We start from the raw sequence: 23,045 nt of genomic DNA, 5'->3' as shown, positions 1-23,045 counted from the left end.
AATTTCTCCACTGCCTGTCACCCCCCCCTGTCAACGCCTTTGAGGATACTCTTCATTCATCCCCCAGCTCTACTCTCCGCTCACCCTTTCACCCTTGCCCTCCCCCCTGGACTTCAATGACTGCATGAAGGTGATACGCAGGGTTGGCAGAATGTCCTTTACCCCCGCCCCTCAACGACGCCCACCAAAATCACCGAAGCAGAGATGCGCACCATCTCCCCCGGCTTCATCACTATGCCTACTAGGCTTGGGCGGTATGACGGTATTACGGTATACCAGGGTATTTCGAAATGCCGTCGGTATGATTTTCAATACCGTGACGTCACAGACTGTGCGCCAAATCACAGATGCATTTCATTCTATTACACTGACACGGAGTTTTGACAGGGACGACATTGGTTGTAATGCACAGCACGCGCCAGCAGAGGGCAGGGGAGGGCAGTCCGTCTTTCCCGCTCTCAGAGCTCAGCACAGAGCTGAGCTGAGCAAGATGGCGGCAGCATTTGCCGGCCCCGAACTCGGACAACTAGTAAAAAAGAAAAATGCCTCTGCGCCTGTTTGGGACTATTTTGGGTTTACTCGTCGCCAGTGACTTCATCCAGCACAACGAGAGACAGAGGCACTTCTTTGGGAATGTTTAAGACGGGGTGAGTGAGTGTTGACATTTTTTAATCCTATGCAACTGGTTGATGGTTTTGTAGTCGAGGTCGGACGGTTTTAAAAACTAAAGCATTTACGTGCTAAACATTCACGCGAGTAATCCAATTAATCAAATGGAAATAAGGTTTTTAACACATGCACGGAATAATATTGCCAAACTAGTTAGTGAATATAGCAAACTTTATTCAATAAGTCAAGTATTTACTCCCGGAAAATGTTTATGTATGATGATATATTGTTAACTTAGCTCACTATGGAAACAACGTCGGACATCTACAAACGCGTCCTGTATCCGATCTCAAAATGTGCCATTTGCACAATGTGTCATGAATGCAGCCCTTGTTTTGCACTTGCGCGCACGTCGCGGGACTTTGCGAGCGTCTACCGGCTCGGGCTGCATTTTACACCGAATATATAATATACCGTTCGAAACATCTATTTGCCGCCGAACGCCACCTCACTCAAGTCGACCCAAGTCATACCGTCAGTGGCGGCTGGTGGAAAATATTTTTGGTGGGGCTTTTGATATAGTGAGTAAAAACATTTTTGGGGGGAGAAATTACCCCTTAAATTGGGACTGATACCACGGTATGATGTCAGCAAGGTATGACGGTATGAAAAAAATGATACCGCCCATGACTAATGCCTACCACAATCATCCAAACCAAAACAATACAAGGAAGATGGAATCAGATTTCCAAACCCCCCTTCCTACAGTGTAGACCTCACCCTGCCCTCCTATGATGAGAGGAGCAGGGTGGTGGGTCCTCCCTCTCCTTCAAAGCCTGATAGGGATGTGTGTGGGTCCAGGCTCAAGGGCGTATTGCACTCTCAACTTTTTCCAGGACATGCCAGGGCCCTGCCTGCCTGTAGCTTTGCCGATATCTGTGTTGATAGGTAATAGATTAAGAGCAGTGAATCATTTTAGAAACAGGAAGCGCTCAAACGTTTGTGTGAGTTTATCAAATTTAGCAGTGATTCCATGTCAGCCACAGCTTGTTACAAAAAAACCTGACTGATAGTGTGTTTAACGAACTTAAACTAGCTTTATTAAATTTCAGGTCTTTGGCAGGAAAAACATTTTTAATCAATGATTTTATCACTGAGCACAATCTTGATTTTATGTTTTTAACAGAAACTTGGATTGAACAAAAATAACAGTGCAGCTGTTCTTATTGAATCAACCCCTCCCAACTTTAGTTTTATGAGTCAGGAAAGAATGCATAAGAAAGGGGGTGGAGTTGAAATTTTGTTCAATGATTCCCTTCAATGCAGGAAGACATCTTATGGGAACTTTGCTTCTTTTTAATATGTGGCCCTTCAACTGAAATGCTCCTCTCGAGCTCTGTTCCTAAATATCTATAGACCACCCAAATACTGTGCAAGCATTTTTGATGATTTTACCGAGTTGCTGTCTATAGTGTGTATTGACTTTGACCGTCTAGTCCAGGGGTCGGCAACCCGCGGCCTACGGGCCGCATGCGGCCCTTTAAGCCCTCTGCTCTGGCTCCCTTGAGCTTAGACAAAAATAAGAAGGAAATAAAATAAAAGTATTTGTAGGACTATTTATATTTTGTTGCATGGTTGAAAATGTTTCGTATCTTGTATTTTGAGGTGATACTGTGACACATAAATAAAAAACAAAACGGTTTTAATTAGGTCAACTAAAATATGCGTCACATCCTGCTACGGTCCCGCGCGAGCGCCTTTTCCTGCGGGTGAATAACCTGACCCCCGGCTCGATGAGCGAACTATGGATAAATCAAAGAACAGTACCGGAGGAACACAGGATTTAATTCTGTGTGGACAGAGTTATATGCTTTCACAGCAAACGATGCTGGTTTACCGGTATGTTTGATATGTAGAGAGAAGTTGTCAAAGGTGCTGTACTGCAGCGGGCCCAGCGCCACGAGGGTGCCCCCTCAGTTGTATTATTTGCCCCCTCACTTTGAGCATCATTCATCCATCAAAAAGTACAATAAATGTCACAATTATTAAATAACTTTAAATAATTTTTTTCCACAATACATGTTACTATGTTTAGATCAGATAAGTGGGCAGGCAGTCAAGCAACGTGTAAAAAAGCCTCAACCCCAAGTGAGCTAGTCTTAATGTTAGCGTGTGTGCTTAGCTGTAAACACAGTCGGATGGGTGACCAAAACGTCCCCGTTTCCGGGCAGAGTCTCCGTTTTCGGTGGATGGTACCCGGTTGAAACTCCCGAAAATTTTCCCGTTTTTGAACGTGCGTTAAAAAAAATAGAGCAAGGTGAAATCAAATGTTACATGTCAGTAAAAACAGAGTAACAGTGTTGTGCCTGTTTGTAGCGTTAGCGTATTTCTTCTTCTACTACTACTATTACTTCTTCTTCTTCTTCTTCTTCTTTTGTCTTTATTGGCGAATCTTCTTCTTCTTCTTCTCTTTTTTAATGGCGGGTCGCAAACAGCTTTTGGTTGCATACCGCCACCTACTGTACACGAGTGTGTATCATCATGTCAGTCCTCTAATAAACCAGCATATCAAAAAGAAAACCATAAAATAAAATAAAATAAAATAAATAAAACAAAACAAAAAACAAATCATCCATGGTCTACTGTTAAATTATTTTCCCTATCCCAGTTTCCCTCAAAAAGGTGAACAGTGCTTTTCTGATAGCTCTTACTCCTTCTCCTTCTGTTCCCAGAATAGGCTACCCGCTACATTCCACTCCCTCTCTGCCTCTAAAACTGTATCCCTTAATTTCCCTCTTTCAACTCTATAGGTGACACAATGTAATAAAATATGTTCCACATTTTCCCTAACTCCACAGTTCCCACACTTGTCACTGTCACTTTTCCCCATGACATACAGCGTACCATTTAATGCAGTGTGATTTAGTCTGAGCCTAGCTATCATTACTTCCTCCCTTCTGTTTCTTTCTTTATAAATATTAATTGTAATTGTCTTTTGCACTTGATGGTATTCTTTGCCTTTCTGGTCTTTCTCCCACCTTTTCTGCCAGATCTCCATCCCTTTCTTCTTAATAACTGCTTTTCCTTCTCCTTTTCCAAGTTGAACTGGTAATGTGATTTCCTTTTGTAGTGCACTTTTTGCTAATCTATCAGCACACTCGTTCCCTTTCACCCCCTCATGCGCAGGCACCCAGCAGAACTGCAGATCTATGCCGCTTCTGTGAAGTCTTAACAGGCTGTGATTGATTTCCATGAGTATGTCTTCTCTGGCAGTTGTTGTTTACTGTATGCTTTGTAAACTGGATAATGAATCTGTGCATATCACCACCCTGTCTGGTCTGACCTCTTCCACCCACTGTAATCCTATTACTACTGCCAGCATTTCTGCTGTATACACTGAAAGTTGGTCTGATGCTCTTTTTGATATTGACACTTTAAATTCTGGGATATATATACCAATTCCGACACACTCTTCTTTGTTTTTAGAACCATCTGTATATATTTTGAGGTAATTGTGATAATTATTCCTGAGGTACAAACTTGTTTTGAGTCCTACTTCATTTATTTGCCACTCTCTTTTCTTTTCTACAATACTCACATCTATATTTACTATTGGAAAGAGCCATGGGGGTACACTACTGAATGGATTTGATGGTGAAAACTCTAACTCATGCATGCCGTATGTCCTTATTTTTTCTTTATTTGTCCATCCAAACCCACGCCCCTGAAACTTAGAATATTCCCGGCACTCCTGTAGTATTTTGTTTGTGATATTTCCTTCCCCACTTCCTTTTAACCTGACCCAATAAGCAAGAGCAATTTTCTCTCTTCTTAGCTCCAATGGAGTCTCTCCTGCTTCAACTAATATTGCATTAGTAGGGGTTGACTTAATTGCACCTATACACAACCGTAACGCTTTATATTGTAACCTATCAATTTTTAGTAATGACGTTTGTGCTGCTGCTGCGTATATTAAACACCCATAATCCAGTGTTGTCCTCATAATTGCCCGATAGATGTTGATTAATGCCTGTTTGTCTGCCCCCCAGTCACATCCAGCCACTGCTCTTAATAGGTTCAACACTTTTTTGGATTTTGTTTCCAAATGTTTAATATGAGTTTTCCATGTATATTTACTATCTAACCATAGCCCCAGATATTTAAATTCATTGACCTCACTCATCGGCTTTCCATATAATGTAAGCTTCTCAGTCTCCATCTTGCGTTTATTCGTAAATTTCATAAAGCAAGATTTGCTTGCTGACAGCTTGAAACCCCAGTTGTATGACCACTTCTCCACTTTCTTTATAGCTTTCCCTATTTTTTCAAACACATATGGAACATTTCTTCCCCGTATCCATATGGCCCCGTCATCTGCATATAGTGCAGATTTTATGCATCCATCCAAATTACTAAAAATGTCATTTATCATAACATTAAATAATATCGGGCTGATTGAACTCCCTTGAGGAATACCATTTTCTATACTGCACTCTTTTGAAACCTCTGCCCCTACTTTAACTCTGAATGTTCTGTCTGATAAAAAAGCCATGATCCAGTTATACATTCTCCCTCCAACACCCATTCTACTCAATTTGATGAGCAACCCATCCCTCCACATAGAATCATAAGCCTTTTCAATATCAAAATATACTATTGCCATAACCTCTTTCATTTTCACTGTCTTTTCCACCTCATTGCTTACTCTAATCAAAGCATCTATTGTGGATCTTCCTTTACGAAAACCACTCTGAAAATGACTTATTAACCCTCTCTGTTCTAAGACGTGTGATAGTCTATGCACTATCATCTTCTCCATCCATTTACATAAGTGTGATGTTAATGCTTTGGGTCTGTAATTATTGGGATTAGCAGGATCCTTCCCTGGCTTATTAAATGGCAATATAACTGCCGTTTTCCAACTCATTGGTAAGACTCCGTTTCTCCATATTTGATTAAATAGTCTCAGGACTAATTTGAATGTTTCCTCTGGTAGCTGCCGGAACATGGCATAGCATAGCTGGTCTTGTCCTGGTGCTGAGTATCCTGTACCTTGCAAAGCTATTTTAAGTTCTGCTATTGAGAAGTCTACATCAAGAGCTGAATTATCATCCCGTCTCTTTTCCCTCACATTTTCATTTTCTCTTAATACACACTCTTTTTGCTGTCTATGTTTGTCATCAAGGTGTTCCCCACTATGCACCGCAGCAAATGCCCTACCTAAACATTCTGCCTTCTCTTCATTTGACACTGCCACTTTCTCCCCATCAATCAAAGCGGGAATTTTAACCGACTTCCTTTTCCCATTCATCCGTTTAAACATCGACCATACATCCCCTAACTTCACTCCTCTTCCAATGGTGGAACAATACTCTCTCCATGACGTCTTTTTTGTGTATTTTACTGTTTTACGGGCTACTGCCCTTTTCCTTTGATAATCTGAAATATTGTCTTGTGACAAGTTTTTCTTTAAAGACCTAAATGCCTTGTTTCGTTCTTTAAAGGCCATGTAATGCATCTAACACAGGTGTTTTTTAACATGTAGTTTAGATATCACCAGAATAAAAATAAATAAAAATGTTTAAAGTTTCGTCATAATTAAATGACATATACGTTAAAAACCGATGTTGGTTCCGAAGCTTGCCGAGTACGCCCCCGATCACTCCCGAACGAGCGGTGACGTCACACGTGGCAAACATTGCCATTTGATCAAATCAGTCCAAATGGCAAGCAACGCGATAACTTCAGACAGCGACAGCGACAGCGATCATTCAAGCTCAGATTCGGTGGGTTATCTGGATTCAGTTACAGAAGTAGAGAGTGAACCAGCTAGCCTTTCACTTCAAGGCATCTTGCCTTATAAGTACGAGCCTCCTGCCCAGCAATCGAACAACGAGGCAGAAACTTGTGAAAGAGAAGCGGATTCCGCAGCCGGCGAGACTCGAGTCGGCAATACTGAATGGTAAATTCTGTTTTATTTAATTTGACCTGCACTAAATGTCGATCTTAATTTGTCATCTGTTCCTCACACGTCCGGCAGATATTTTTTTGTTTTTTAATGTTATGTACAATATTCAGGTGTAGGCCTACATGTCAATGCTGTGAAAGCATGCCCACTGCAGATGAATGTGTATGCTGCAGAGAGATCTGGCAGGTGATGGAACAAATAGACAGTTTGCAACCTACTGACCAGATAGCAGAGTCCTGCATCGGGTCAGGTATCCGCGGGTACCCGACGGGTGACCCGCAAAAAAGGTGATTTGCGGGTGGTATTTTTTCAAACGCTTTTTTCTGGGTTCGCTTCTGGGTAAAACAAAGATGATGCGGGTCCGGTTGCGGGTGTTGCATAATAAATATATTTAAACAATAATAATTTAGTTTAATGTTTAAATCCTCAGACCTCTCCTCCGCGGTACCGAGCATAATCATAACCTCTGCAGTGCATCTATCTGCTGCTGAGCGCACCACATTCTGAATGGCTGAGGTGAAGCTCTCTAGCGGAGAATACAGCATTTTCAATAACTCTTCCTCAAGAGCGAAATCCAACGTCTGGGAGGCTTTTGGTGTCATCCTAGATGGAGAAAATAAACAACATCCCAGGCTTTTTGAGCCAAATATGCAACTGCGTGTGTTAATAATTGCACGTTGTCACTGCTTATATATATGCGGGTTCGGGTCGGGTTGCGGATCATGTGCCGGCGCGTCGGGTCGGGTTGCGGAACTAATTGGCAATATGTGCGGGTAGCGGGGCGGGTTCGGTACTGCACGTCACGGGTGCGGGGCGGGAGCGGGTCTTGAAAATCAGACCCGTGCAGGACTCTGCCAGATAGAAGACACCGACGAGAACCCAAGGTGCATTATTAGCCACCCAGGCTTTAGAGAAGGCTGTCTCACATCTCTGTCCCACTACACCAGTAAGTAAATATTGATTGACCCAATTGCCTATTGCAGCTTTGCTTTCATATAATACTTTTAGTCGCTACAGATATGGTACACTTTTAAAGATACCATTAAACTCTTTCAAGCAGTCAAAAACAGCTTGGCTTTTATTTTTTCTGTGTATGCAAGTTCAATGTATGCTTGGGAAAAGAAACAACTACACATGTGAGGAAATATATAAGAGGTCTATGATTCTGTCAAGCAGTCATGTATAACCTCATATTTATTTTGTACAAGTAAAATACAAATATCATGTTATAAGCCAATTTGTAACCATTGCCACATAATAGTACTACATAACATTTTATTTTTCTCCAAATATATTTATAATCTGTATACTTTTTTTTCATTAGGAAGTATCGATATACAGCTTATCGACAGTTTGTACGTTGGTGCTGGGGTGTACTCGGCCCAAAAATCAGAGTCCCGCTGCCTGCATGTGCTGTAACCGAGATACGGAAGACTTACCCTGAACCGGGAGGCCGCTATCAGGGATTTCAATGGCCAAATCTGTAATTTGACATAAGTCATGCAGCTGAACTGGTTAAAATGGTTTTGCATGATGTAAATAATTTACAAAGTACATCATTTACAATATTATTTTTCCAAAGAAACATGTAAATATAACAACATTTTCCAAATCGCAAATTTGTAAGATTGTATTAATTTACTGTTTGATAAATAAAAAAGGGTTCTTTTGTTAATTTTTCACTTGTAACATTTTATCTTTATTGCATTGTACATTAGTCTATGTTGGTATATGTGCGAGCCCACAAATAATTAAAAGTGGTAAAAATAATAAAGATATTCAGACGTAATTCATTTTTGGCCTTACTTATTTCACTTCAACTTTTATATATTTCAGTCACTAGGCAAGTTCACTGTACTCTGGTGACATTTAGCTCAAGCTGGCATAACACCTGTAGTAACTTAATTCTGACCCGAGTTTTGTGCACAATCTTCCAGCACCCATGATCAATGTTTATAGCAATCAGGAAACATTCACAGCTCACAACTACACATCGCTTCCCCATCATGAATTGTTAGATAAAAAAAGTTTCGCGAGGTCCGGTTACACATATGTTGAGCGAAAATAGCGGAAGGATACAAAACAAACAATCCAGACGAGGCTGGTGTTTGCCACGTGTGACGTCACACAGCTGGGTTAATGGCTGGCAAGCTTTTCGCTACCGGAGCGGAATAACACGGGAAAGTGGCACACATTTCATGTTATTTGGGGGGTATTTATGGAAAGAATCATTGATGTTGATATGTCAAATGAAACAGTGGAAAGTGATGAAGCGATTTATTAACACAGAATAACATTTATTTTGGACATTACATGGACTTTAATAGCTCTGCTACATTCCTCATTCCACCACGGAACCACTTTCTTCCTACCCTCTGTTGTTCTTTTAGGTATAGTTTTATTTGCTGCTTCTTTAATGTGCATTGTGACTTGATTTGAGCACTCCTCTATACTTCCTTCTAATGTTAACAATTGCGCTGACTCCTTACAGTAAAGCCTAAATGTTTCCCAGTCAGCTTTACCAAAGCACCACCTGGTAAATACACTCCCTTCCTGTCTACATACCTTTGTATTGATGATTGTGAAAACTGGGTAATGATCACTTCCTATGGTAGAATCACTTTTAACATACCATTCACATGATTTAACTAACCTATCCGTCACCAGTGTGAGGTCCAAACATGATTGTGTCCCCCTATTCACGTCTATTCTTGTTTTTTGTCCATCATTAAGGCAAAACAGTGATCTTTCCTCTAGCATTTCTTCTACGACATCCCCATTACTGTCTGTTTGACTGCTTCCCCAAAGGCTGTTGTGAGCATTAAAGTCACCACACCATACTTCCCTTCTATGAGCCGTCCCTGCTATTGTCTGTAAGGTTTCAATGTCCAGATTTTTACACGGGTTATAGAAATTGATAAGCTTTATGTTCCCTTCTTTCCTTGGGCTGCATATTTCTATTATGACACATTCCTTGTCGTCAGGGGATGGGACTACCCTATAGGCCAGCCCATCCTTTATGAAAGTAACACACCCTCCACCATTTTGATTGCTAACTCTATCATATCTGATAGAGCTGAACCCTGGAATCATAAAGTCTAGATGAGGTTTTAACCAAGACTCTTGCACACAAATTACATCTGGCAATGTTTGTAACTCATAGACATATTTTTTAAACTCCTGTCCATTAGCTATGAGGCTTCTAGCATTCCACTGGAGTATGTGAATTACCATTAACAACGTGCTAACCCTCATCCTGGTTGTCCGTTTCTCCCACATCTTTTGTTGCTAGTAATTCATGTATCTGGTCTGCTTTTATATCTCTAATGTTAAGGAATTTCTCCGCTGCCTGCACGATGGTTTTGATTCTGTCACTTTTCTTCTTCATCTGTGCTGCAACATTAATGGTATGGCAGATGAATGTCATAAAGTTGACTTTCTTTACCACGAGAATGCTATCATCTTCTTTAATTTCCACAGGTACTTGGCTTTGATTTGTAACCTGCCTTTCTGAAATGTTGCTACCACTCTGTACTAAGTTTCTTTGAACCCTTCCACTAGAAGCCTGATTGTTTGCTTCCGTTTCCCTAACCTTCTTTAGAGCTTCTGCATATGAGACTTTACTGAGTACTTTGACCCTCTGAGCTTCTCTGGCTTCTCTCTGCACTACACATCCACCAAACGCCGCACTGTGCTCTCCTCCACAATTACAGCATTTCATCTTTGCCTCTTTTTCACATTTCCCATACTCATGTTGGCCTCCACATCTCGCACACCTTAGTTTTCCTTTACACTGCATTGCTGTGTGTCCCATTCTTTGGCATGCATAGCATCTAAGTGGTTTTGGGATGAATTCCCTCACACTGTAGTTCATGTATCCTATTTGCACAGATTTCGGTATATTTTTCTCAAACTGAATAACTACTGAAAGTGTTTCCTTCAATGTGCCATCTCTTTTGCTCATAAGTCTGTTTGCCTCAATAACTTTTCCTCCTTTAATCTCCTTTTTAACATCATCCATAGACATATTAAGTGGAACTCCAGATATGACTCCTCTCAACATTGCCATTGCTCCTGGGATATGAGCCTTTATTTTTTCCCCACTGAGTGTCATCATTTTAAGTATTTTTCCCTGCTGTTGCTTGCTGGTTGCTTGTATCAAAACTCGTTTGTTGTTCATAAACTTGGCAAATTTGATTTTACCCATTTCTTTCTCAATTAATTTTGTCAGTTGAATCGGGTGGTAATGCCCACCATCCCGGTTGAATTATATTATAACTTTCCACTCCTGCTCTAGTTCTGTATTCGAAATTGCTTGTTTTCCATTTTGACTGCCTTTTGGTTTTTTGTTTAAGCCTGCTCCACTCGACCAATCCGACCAACTTTGTGTTCTTGGTCTGCTAACTTTTTCCCTCAAAGCCCTTTTCTTCCTCACAGCTTTGGTTTCCTCCCATTCCATATCAGGTCTTTGGGTCCCATCTGAGCTGGTTGACATGATGATACAGTCAATGTACAGTTTATGCTAACCAGTCCAATGCTACCGTTTCTGTATGTTTCGATGATTTCCGACTCTCTCTGAACTTTCTGCAGCGTGTCTCCAACTTCACTTTCTTCTTCCGGCTTCCTCCGTCCGTTTCCGCTCCTCATCAGCGTCCCGGTACCCACTCCTCCACAACCCTACCTAATACTGTTGGTAGACCTTATTGGCGAATCGCTTCCCCTTGGAGCATATATCGCCACCTACTGTTGATTTATTAAATGTTCATATTAAATCCTTGTCCTCAGGCCAGTGTTTTTGAGGAACTTGAAGATCAGCTTGTTTGCTTAATTTCTTGATTTACTTTCGTATATTGACTTGAAATCCATGTTGTTTGACATCAACAAAAAATAAGACAAACAACTACAGATAGCACCACACGAGATGGTTACTTGTTATTATTTAGGGCTGTATGGATCAGGTGTTTGCCAAAGCGAGCCCTTTTACTAGAATAATAATATGTTATGTATTATATCAACCATATTGGTACAATGAGCGACATCTCGTGGCGGATTTTGGAACATTGATTTGATTTTTCTCATGGCAGTTAGACTCTAGAGACAAACCAGGGGACTTTATTTTTATATTTAATCTGTGTCTGTCCATTTGGTGTAGTATTTGATCCAATATTACATTTGGTTTATAGATTAGTCACTTTCTTATGAAATGCCAGGTGTTAGGCCTTGATTTGAACATTCAATCCTGAAAATAAAAAATCAACCAGATTAATGTTTATTTAATCCTGACTTGACTAGAGTAGATAGTAGGTAAGTAAATCTGTATAGGAAGACGAGTTAAGGGATAGAGGAGAAAAGGTTATGGTATAACTACAGAGCCTGTCCATTTATAAATTGAGGAAATCAATGTTAGTCTGTTAAACAAAGTTCGGCCATCTAATAATGTACTATCTAATATTAAAGATCAGAGGAAAAGAACAGAACGACAGAGGTAAATCCAGAATAACAAATAAAGAAGCAAAGAGATTGTAGAGCAGTGAGAAGGAAAAAAGCTTGGTGTGTCAATTCATTACATTGCCAGTATTTTTCGTTGTTGTGAAAAAAAGATCGCCCCCTCAGATTTTTTAACAGCCCCCTCAGTCATTTCATCCTGGAGCCGGGCCTGTACTGCAGCCTTTACGTATCGAGGAACAACGGGAACAACACGGAGAGGAAGACAGCTGACGATCTTCAGTCATAATTCAATGGGGTATGTAATTTATTTCAGAAAATACTTTTTGTTATATTCCATGGAATGCTCTTAACATCCCGATAGCAATGAATATATTAAATGCTTTGACAATAAATACACACAAAAATTAATCTTTGGAAGCCGTAGCGCTGTAAAAAGCAAGACCAATCATCTGAGCCGGCCCGGCTAAAATAACTGGATGGCCTACCTGCCTGTCGGCCTGTCAGCCTTCCATCTGTGCACAAATTTATCTCGTGCGCTCATTGGTCATGTGTGCATTAGTGTGTGTTGGAGGAGGGGCTCTGTGAGGAAGTCTGAAGGAAGAGGCATATTTTTTCCGGTTGTGTATTTTCAAATTCTAGCGCACTCGATCTGGTTTCTCCATTCTTACCTACCCTACGTTTAACTATTTTTAGGGTGCAGCTATATGTTTTATTTAATTCAAAGTGGGCCCGTTTTAATAATGTTTATTTTTCCTTCGAATGTGCAGAGGACTCCCCAAGTGCTGTGTTTAATTTATTTTAAAGTAGGCCTGTGTATTATTTTTAATTCTCCTTATAGGAGTTCTTTGTTTCTTATTAGAGGTTAACAGTTTTATATAAGGTAATAAATAGCCTAATAAATGCAAAAAAACTGTAGTTTTTGTCTGATATAACAATAAATACAACTTTATTAGCTATCAAGCTATGAAATATGTTTTGCGGCTCCAGACAAAAAAATGTTTTGGAAAAAGCAGCAAAATGGCTCTTTTGGTCAAAAAGGTTGCAGACCCCTGGTTTAGTCATTGTTGGTGATTTTAACATCCATGTTGACAACACCCAGGACAGAGGGGCTAAAGAACTGTTTTGTGTTCTTGATAGCTATGGACTGACTCAGCATGTGACGGAGCCCACGCACAATAAGGGGCACACTCTGGACTTAATTATCTCAAAGGGTCTGAATATCTCTAATGTTGTGGTGACTGATGTTGCACTCTCTGACCATTCCTGTGTTTTCTTTGAGAGCTCTATTTCTGTTCACAAAAATGTTCAAAAAGAGGTAACCACAAAGCGATATTTAACTAAAAATACTAGGGAAATGTTTACTCAGAATTTTTCTTCCACACTCGCCCCTGCTAACATCTCAGTAAATGAGCTAGTAGATCATTTTAATCCAAAAAGAAAAAGAAAAAAGAGTGTCGAAAAGCTCAACGCAGGTGGCGAAAAACAAATCTCCAGGTTCACTTTGAAATCTATAAAGAGAGACTTGGCCTTTATAATTTGGAATTGAAAAACGCACAACAGTCTTTCTTCTCTGACATCATTACCTAAAACAAAAACAACGCACGTGCCTTGTTCGCTACCGTCGACAGACTAACTAACCCCCCAGTGTCAGTAGCCTCTGAATTTCTATCCACCAGGGCGTGCAATGATTTTGCCTCCTTCTTCACTGACAAAATTCAGAAAATCCGACAAGCAGTCAGTGCCTCTGTATCAGGTACAGCACATGTGTTGTCCCTATGTCCACCTAATATCAATTCAGACATCATGACACAGTTCCATCAGATTAATGATAAAAACCTAGAGGACATTATTCAACTTCTGAAATCCTCCTCCTGCTGCCTTGATATTATTCCAACAGGATTTTTTCAAAGATGTTTTTCCTTGCATGGCCTCAGATCTACGTCATATAGTAAACAAATCTCTTCACTCAGGTATTTTTCCACAGGCCCTGAAAACTGCAGTCATTAAACCGCTCTTAAAAAATAATAATCTAGACGCTTCTGTAATGAAAAATTACAGGCCCATATCAAACCTGCCATTTCTAGGTAAAATCATTGAAAAAGTAGTTTTTCAACAGTTGAGTAACTTCTTGCATTTAAATAACTGTTTCGATGTGTTCAAGTCAGGCTTTCGTCCAAACCACAGCACTGAGACTGCTCTTGTAAAGGTCTTCAATGACATCCACTTAAACACAGACAGTGGCAGAACTTCAGTGTTAGTATTATTAGATCTCAGTGCTGCGTTTGACACTGTTGACCACAGCATATTACTAGACCGACTGGAAAACTAGGTGGGACTTTCGGAAACAGTTCTAAATTGGTTTGAATCCTACTTAAAGGACAGAAACAACTTTGTTTCTATATATAACTACACATCTGAGTTGACAAATATGACATGTGGGGTTCCTCAAGGCTCCATCTTGGGGCCTCTTCTCTTTAACATCTACATGTTACAACTGGCTCAGATAATGAAGAACAACAAAATAAGTTACCATAGCTATGCAGATGACACACAAATGTACGTAAAAATTTCACCAGGAGACTATGCTCCAATTCAAACACTGAGTAAGTGCATTGAACAAATCAATGACTGGATGTGTCAAAACTTTCTCCAATTAAACAAAGACAAAACTGAGGTAATGGTTTTTAGAGCCAAGGCAGAACGTATAAAAGTTAGCGCTGAGCTTCAGTCTGCAATGTTCAAAACAACAGATAAAGCCAGAAATCTAGGTGTAGTCATGGACTCTGACCTGAGTTTCAACAGTCACATTAAAACAGTTACTAAATCAGCTTACTATCACCTAAAGAACATATCTAGGATAAAAAGACTAATGTCACAGCAGGATTTGGAAAAACTTGTCCATGCTTTTATCTTCAGTAGACTGGACTACTGCAATGGTGTCTTCACAGGTCTCACTAAAAAATCTATTAGAAAGCTGCAGCTGATTCAGAACGCTGCTGCTCGAGTCCTCACTAACACTAAGAAAGTGGATCACATCACTCCTGCTCTGAAGTCTTTACACTGGCTTCCTGTCCGTCAAAGAATAGATTTCAAAATACTGCTGCTGGTTTATAAAGCACTGAATGGTTTAGGCCCAAAATACATTTCTGACCTCCTGCTAAATTATGAAGCATCCAGATCTCTCAGGTCTTCAGGGACGGGTCAGCTTTCTGTCCCCAGAATCAGAATTAAACATGGTAAAGCAGCGTTCAGTTATTATGCTCCAAATATCTAGAACAAACTCCCAGAAACCTGCAGGTCCACTGCAACTCTTACTACTTTTAAATCCAGGCTGAAGACTTTTCTTTTTGTCGCTGCTTTTAATTGAACTATTTATATATTAGACTGCACTGTAACTTTTATCCATGTATTTTGTCTTTTAATGTTTATTTTATTAACTTTTCTTTTTAACCTCTTAAGCCCTAGGGTTCCCCCAGTGGACCCCCCCCCCCCCACCGTTTTTTTACGAGACTATGTCTCAGGGCTTCTTAACATTTATGAAACTATTAATGTTCCATACCCTTTTAACGATAAGAAACTCAGCTAACTAACAATATGAACCATTTTTAGCTAAAAGAAATACAAGAGTAATACCAAGACTCCAAAGATTCCACACATGTAATGTCATCACTGTAGGACCCCGAATTGCGGAGCTATCAGCCAGAAAAGAGAAAGTAAACAACATCCGGTTTCAAAAATATTACAATAATTACGTCTTACCATTTTTGATTTGTGATCAAAAGTTGTGTTCACCGGAATAAAAACCCCGCTCAAGGTTAATCCAATGTCTTTGTGTCACGTAGAATTTTGTACTGATAATCCACCATCATATTTATGGCAATATACTGGGTATAAAGTTTTGCCGTCCAGGCTTGTACTTTCAGATGTGCTTTGTTTGCTTCTCTATTATATGGTTCTATGGTAATGTTTACGTGGATTTGGGAACTGCTCCTCGATTCTATTGGATATTTTGGTTAAGAAAAAGGTGTAAATCACCCAAATCGACCAATGGGTTCCAGAGATATGGTCCTGCGTAAAGTATGAAGAATGCCAGCCAGCGTAAGAACATTATGCAGCCGACTTCATTTATTGTTTACTACCCTAAGGAAGCAGGAATTGCAGGACCCAGAGTGCACGGAGCACAGAGCGGACAGCAGATAACGGAATTGCAGTTTTATTGCTTATAGATTATCAGAACATTTCAAAGGGGACACAGCCACATTGAATATTAACCTATGGATTAACTACATCATCGTTTTTATTGTTTTAATGCCATTGAAGACCAGTTTAAACCAGACAAAGACAAAGTTAAGCCACGTTAGCATTGTGTAGCTACCTAGCGCCACTTCTTTTGATTTACGTTTTTGTTGATAACGTTGCAAGTGTGTATCTTTCAGTGTTGAGGTGGGCACCGTTGGATGTGCAGCTGGGATATATAATAAGGGAGCTAGGAGTGATTTCCGGTGAAGTAATAGGTTAGCATTTTTCGCTCGGGGCTAATCCAGAGGCTCACTGTTAGCATTGTGGGGCCTAAGAGGATAACAGAGTATGTTTTTTAAATTTTTTAATTTTTAATTTTTTCACAACAGTTGTATTTGGATGGAATGAATACCTATAGTGATAATTCAAAGTAATACAATTATTTTTACAGTGAAAAAGGTCAAATGGAACCGATGGTTCCCAAATTATCCAGAGGTGAGTCCGCCTGGACTATATTTTTCTAAACCTCTCTAAAAAGGTCAAATTTCACTTGTTTTGCATCAATCTTGATACAGGGTACTTATTATATGTTATAGTTTGGATTCCTAAAGCTATTAGTCTACTAACCCATCATTCAAGGGTGGTTTTCACTATAAGTAATGGGGGTTTTTTAGGCGGACATTATAATTTACATGTTTTTACTATGTTCCATCTGAATTTACTTTAAAATAAAAACATCTAGATTTATTCTGACACTTCTACATCCACTATCTCACACACAGACACACACTCTCTCTCAAACACAGACACACACACTCTCTCTCTCAGACACAGACACACACACACTCTCTCTCTCTCACACAGACACACACAATGATGATGAATGATCAAGAGAAGAGAGAGAGGGCGATCAAGAGAAGAGAGAAAGAAGAGAGAGAGGTTGATCAAGAGAAGAGAGAGAGGCCAAGCAAGAGAAGAGAGAGAAGATAGAGGGCGATCAAGAGAAGAGAGAGGGCGATCAAGACAAGAGAGAGGGTGTTCAAGAGAAGAGAGAGAGGCCGAGCAAGAGAAGAGAAAGAGAAGAGAGAGTGGGCGATCAAGAGAAGAGAGAGAAGCCGAGCAAGAGAAGAGAGAGAGAAGAGAGAGAGGGCGATCAAGAGAAGAGAGAGGGCATTCAAGAGAAGAGAGAGAGGCCGAGCAAGAGAAGAGAGAGAGAAGGCGATCAAGAGAGGCCGAGCAAGAGAAGAGAGAGAGAAGAGAGAGAGGGCGATCAAGAGAAGAGAGAGGCTGAGCAAGAGAAGAGAGAAAGAAGAGAGAGAGGGCGATCAAGAGAAGAGAGATGGCAATCAAGAGAAGAGAGAGAGTAACACACACAAACTCTCTTTCACACACAGACAGACAGACACACACACACACACACACACCCTCTCTCTCACACACACACACACACACACACACACACACACTGTGGCTGTGAGGGAGTGTGGTCGTCTTTCAACCAGAAGGTTGTGGGTTCGATCCCAGCCCATGCAGTCAACATGTCGATGTATCCTTGGGCAAGATACTTAACCCTGAGTTGCTCCCGATGGCATGGCCAACGGTGTGTGAATGTGTGTGAATGTTAGGTCCTAGAGTAAGGTACACTGCTCTGTATGAATGGGTGTGAATGGGTGAATGACATGTAGTATGTAAAGCGCTTTGAGGGGTCTTAAAAGACTGGATAAAGCGCTATATAAGTACAGTCCATTTACCATTTACCATTTACACACACACACACACACACTCTCTCTCTCTCTCTCTCACAGACACACACACACACTCTCTCTCTCTCTCACAGACACACACACACTCTCTCTCTCTCTCTCTCACAGACAAACAAACTCTCTCTCTCTCAGACACAGACACACACACTCTCTCCCTCTCACACAGACACACACCGATGATGATGAATGATCAAGAGACGAGAGAGAGGGCGATCAAGAGAAGAGAGAGAGGGCGAGGAAGAGAAGAGAGAGAGAAAAGAGAGAGGGCAAGCAAGAGGAGAAGAGAGAGAGGGCGATCAAGAGAAGAGAGAGAGGGCGAGCAAGAGGAGAGAGAGAGAAGAGAGAGAGTAATGTAACCTAATGTAATGTATAACTCCTATGAAAATGTTCAAAAAGGGCTCAAACTTCACATGTGTGCTAACAGTCCAGCTGTGAAGACATCTAGGGGACAGTTTTGAGATTTCTTCAAATGCCGTTGCCATGGCAACAAAATGCTCACCATGAAACACGGTTTTCTCATAACTTCAGTGAAAATCCTCGAAATGGCCCAAAACTTCACAGGTTTGATAACGATGCAGCCATCAACACATCTAAGCATATTATGGGGTGTCATCAAATGCCGTTGCCATGGCGACAGATGATTCACCATCAAGTTAGTTCAAAGGTTTGCAGTTAAAATATTCTGCTGCTTTCCCAAGCCTTTTTACTTTCTTTTCTCATCTTAATACAAATTCATTCACTGCTACTTACAGCTGATATTTAACTCCTTCAGCCTATTTTCAGCTGCAGAAACCATTCAACTATTACATTATTCAGCTATTTCAGGACATCAAGGCACGCACACACACACACAAACAGGCCAAAGGCCTTTGCCCACCTAACCATTGTTTTTATGGGTGAACCTCCCATTGATTTATATCAGACATCTAATTTAGTTTTTCTACACCTCACACTCTCCAAAACCACACACCCCTTCAAAAGAAAAGCCCTATAGATGTAATGCTACTTGAACTTATACTACTACGTACATCTGATATTTAACTCCTTCAGCCTACTTTCAGCTGCACAAACTATTCAACTATTAACTTATTCAGCTATTTCAGGACAATGAGGCTATACTTGTTGTTTATACCTTTTTAAAACCTTTTCTTTTAAATATTAAGCTTTTTCTGCATTTTTGTAGCTAAAAGCAGCTACCATTCAGCTAATAACATATTCAGCTTTTTCTGCATTTTGTAGATAAAAGCAGCTACCATTCAGCTCATAACATATTCAGCTTTTTCTGCATTTTCAGCTAAATTCAGCCATAAATGTTCACAGTTTACAGCATTCGCACGCATTTTCCGCAGGAAATGCATTTTCTAGTTAATAGATAGTTTAGCTTCTCACCATCATTTGCTGTGGCCCACTGATGTTAACGATCGTAACTGAAAGGCTGCCTGCCAAACGTAAACATTCAGCCACGTGACTCCAAACTCTCGCGAGAGTTTTACACAAGACGGATCCTTTCTAGCCATAACCAACTCACAGACTACATCGGGCGCTGAAATTGCCGCCCTTTGAACATCAGATCTGAAGACGCTGATTGGCTGAAATTATGTTTTGGCAGCATAGTTTACAGATAGCAACAGTCAGCAATGTGTTGGATGCTGCTGGGGTTGAGTGAGGGCTCCATTCTTAACGCCCAGACGAGAGAGGGTAATGATACACGCTGCGGCCAGGCAGGAAACATGTGACTTATCAGTAACTTTAGACATCGTAAAACAATTTGAAACAACATTTTATTTTAGATCATACATTTTACTGATACCAACTATATAATATTTACCTTGTTCATTAAAAATAAAAAATACATTTAAAAAATAAAAAAATATATATATATGTTTTTATGACAATCAAACATGTGGGAAGAGGGTGGACTTCCACGATCGTCGTCCTGATCAGCCTGGGCCGTCAGGAGTCGTCCCTAGAGGTGGGGGGGGGTTCTCGTCAAATGTGTGAGTTTGTTTATGTGTTTTGTCTGTCATTTCCTGTTTTATTTTGTACTTACCTCTTGTCTTTCATGTCAGGCCCTGTTTCTTCCTCCCCTTGTGTGTTTTTCCCGCCATCATCAGTGTCTGCCCGCCCCTGATTGTTTCCACCTGTTCCCACTCACCTCTTGTTTAAATAGTCCTGTCTCTCCCCTGTCCTGTGTCAGTTCGTCTTGTTTGTTTCCCCGAATGGTCGTGCCAAGCCTCAGCTCTGAAAAGATCGCTTTTCACTCATGTCAGGTTTTGTTATTTTGTTTATTTTTGTTGGCTTAAGTTTTTATTAAGTCCTCTTTTTGTTGCGCTAGTTTTTTCCTCCTTGAGAGCGCATTTTGTTATTTCCACCACATACTTTGTTAAGAGGAATTACCTGCACTGTGAAAATAAATATACCTTTTTTTTATAATAAAGACTTTGTCTCTGGGTCGTGCATTTGGGTTCATCAGTTTGTGTCGAGGTACTGACAATTCCATCTCTTAACTCATGGATGTATATAGTATCTATGGTCTAATCAAAATAAATAAATAAACAAAAAACATTAAATAAATAAAACAAAACAATAATCTATGATCTTTCCTTTAGTGATGGCAAGATGAAGCCTTATGAAGCTTTGAAGCTTTCCAGCCAATTGGTTCGCAAAAGGGTTCATCTCATGAGGATTCATCATGGGCTTCATTTGAACACAGTTGGTCAAAGTGTGTAAAACAGGCAGATTGGACATCTCAACAGTGTGCTCTATCCAGGGCCGGCCCTAGACTTTTGGGAGCCCTAAGCGAGCTTTGGCTTAGGGGCCCCCCTCCCTCTAGCGCGTTCTCACTACAACACGGAACCAACTTTTGTCTTATGATGTTAGCATGAGCACACATATTGTATAAATAAGCATGTAAACACTGTGGACCTAACATCCTCTAGGGGGGTCCTCATCTCCGCTAGGTGGGTCCGGGGGCATGCTCCCCCGGGAAGATTTTTTTTAAAATAATGAAGTTAAAAGCATCAATCTGGTGCACTTTGAGAGCAAAATTAAGAGATCTATAGATACAGCTCTCAACACCCAAATGAAACAGAACTGTAAACAGATTTTATTTTTCTTATATTTTACAAATCACTCCCCTGTTAAACTGTATTCTTGTTTTGTCATATAGTATTTCACAACTGTTTTTCATGTATTCTCTCTGGCTGTCCATCTCATAATGCTCAAATAGAAACTAGCTGTCAATAGGAATATCATTCAGAAGAATTATAATTTCATGTAAAAATCTATCACAAAAAGAGGTTGCACATTTAAATTCAGGTGTTGTTATGGCAACGTCAGTGGCCAAACAGCCACATTTACTGCTGCAAATACGTTCAAACATGCTGTCGACACGTAAAGCAGTGGCATGCCACTATTTCAGCGGACCTTTTCTCAGAAATACTGTCACATAACATAATTTCATTGCTAGGTTGATGCTTAGCTAAGCTAACTATGAAACACTTTAACTGACAGAACTCAGTATCAACTGTGTGCTGTAAGGTAGCTTCTAGCTTCATGTCGAACAGTAAGTCAACATTTTCCAGAGAGCTTTCTTTGAAATCACCAGGTAACGCTAAAAAACAAGTGTTTATTTAATATATCTGGCTAGCTATAGCTACTTGCTAACAGTTTAGCTTACCCCCGCGATTCAAAGTAACTTCAACGTAGCTTTAATTTATGCTTTGCTTACATGTTCACATATGTTGGAAGTTTACTGACATTTACATACCATTTACCTGGCTCAAGTGGTGGCTCTGGGGTTGTTGTGTGAGCCACCACTTGAGAATTGTCGTCTTTTTTAAGAAAATATGTTCTTATGTCCATCTTCAAAAACTCTGAGTCCGACTGACAGTTTAAACATTAGCTCACAGGATAGGTATCTGTTAGTCAATAAGACAGATGTTTATTTCCATTCAACTCTCTGGTTGGTCTAGTGCAGTGACCACCAACTGGCGGCCCGCGGGCCACATCCGGCCCGCCAGACATTCTCATCTGGCCCGCGCGACGGGGGTGACTGTGGCGTTGGCGGAGTGGTTACTGCGTTACATAGACTGTATATATAAATGGACGTAGGGTCCGTGACGTCACCCATAGGATTCTGCAGAGTTGCCGAGAAGCCCTTAGTAGGCGGAGTCGGCCACTAACGGCTCGACACTGACTTCAGAGTTCAACTCCAGCCTACTCCAAATAAGGGCAAAGAGGCGGAGCCGAGGCGGGACCTGCTGCCACCGAGCTGAAAGTTCCAGAGCTAGCTGAAGCTACCAAGCTAAGCTAACATGCTCCCTATCTGCACACTGCCGTGGCATTTTACATTTCTAAGGTAAGCGGAAATGAAATTATTCAGCAAAACTATAAATAATAATCTAAGTTATTGAGTTTTTAGCATAATACTTCAGAATCTTAAAATCCCGTCACGTTTGTATGCAATTGTGCTAAATTCAACACTGGAATCAAGCAAATATTAATATGTTTGCATGACATTAGTTATTTATATTTTGATATCACTTAATTATACATTTAATACATTTAAGTCAAGCTAAGGTACATGTGATGGTAGCTAGTTAGTGCTCTTACCTGTGAGGCCTCCTCCAAACAGCATAATAACCAGACTGTATAATTACAACTAAGTACCAGTTCTAGATCCTTGACTTAAGACAAACAATTCAAAAGACAACATGTATTTAAAGACCAATCTTTATTTGAATGTGCCTCTTAACCTGATATATTAGTTATACAGTAATAGTATTGACAATCTAAAAAAACTGAGCAACTCAACAGTCAACTTTATGTTTCTTATTGTCTAAAGCAGTGGTTCTCAACCTTTTTCCACCAAGTACCACCTGAGAAAATAGTTAGCTCTCCAAGTACCACCATATGACCAATGTTAAAATACAGTCTATGCACAGTTCATGCAGGACTCGGAGGCAAATGTATTCATAATACCGTTATTTATTGTGCTCTCTCTCTCTCTCTCTCTC

At 40.4% G+C, this 23,045-nt stretch overlaps 1 long non-coding RNA gene across 1 annotated transcript in view; it reads left to right on the top strand.

Moving 5' to 3' along the window:
- The first annotated feature begins 246 nt into the window (after nucleotides 1-246).
- Nucleotides 247-23,045, top strand: part of LOC307020732 — a 92,497-nt gene continuing 69,698 nt past the window's right edge. The window contains exon 1 of the long non-coding RNA XR_013802970.1: nucleotides 247-647. This is a non-coding gene — a long non-coding RNA (uncharacterized lncRNA). The remainder of the gene's footprint in view (nucleotides 648-23,045) is intronic.

Source organism: Notothenia rossii (assembly GCF_949606895.1).
Source record: "Notothenia rossii genome assembly, chromosome: 9".
NCBI classification, from domain to species: Eukaryota; Metazoa; Chordata; class Actinopteri; order Perciformes; family Nototheniidae; genus Notothenia; species Notothenia rossii.
The sequence above is the reverse complement of the archived record's forward strand: the minus strand, read 5'-3'. Positions and strand labels throughout refer to the sequence as shown.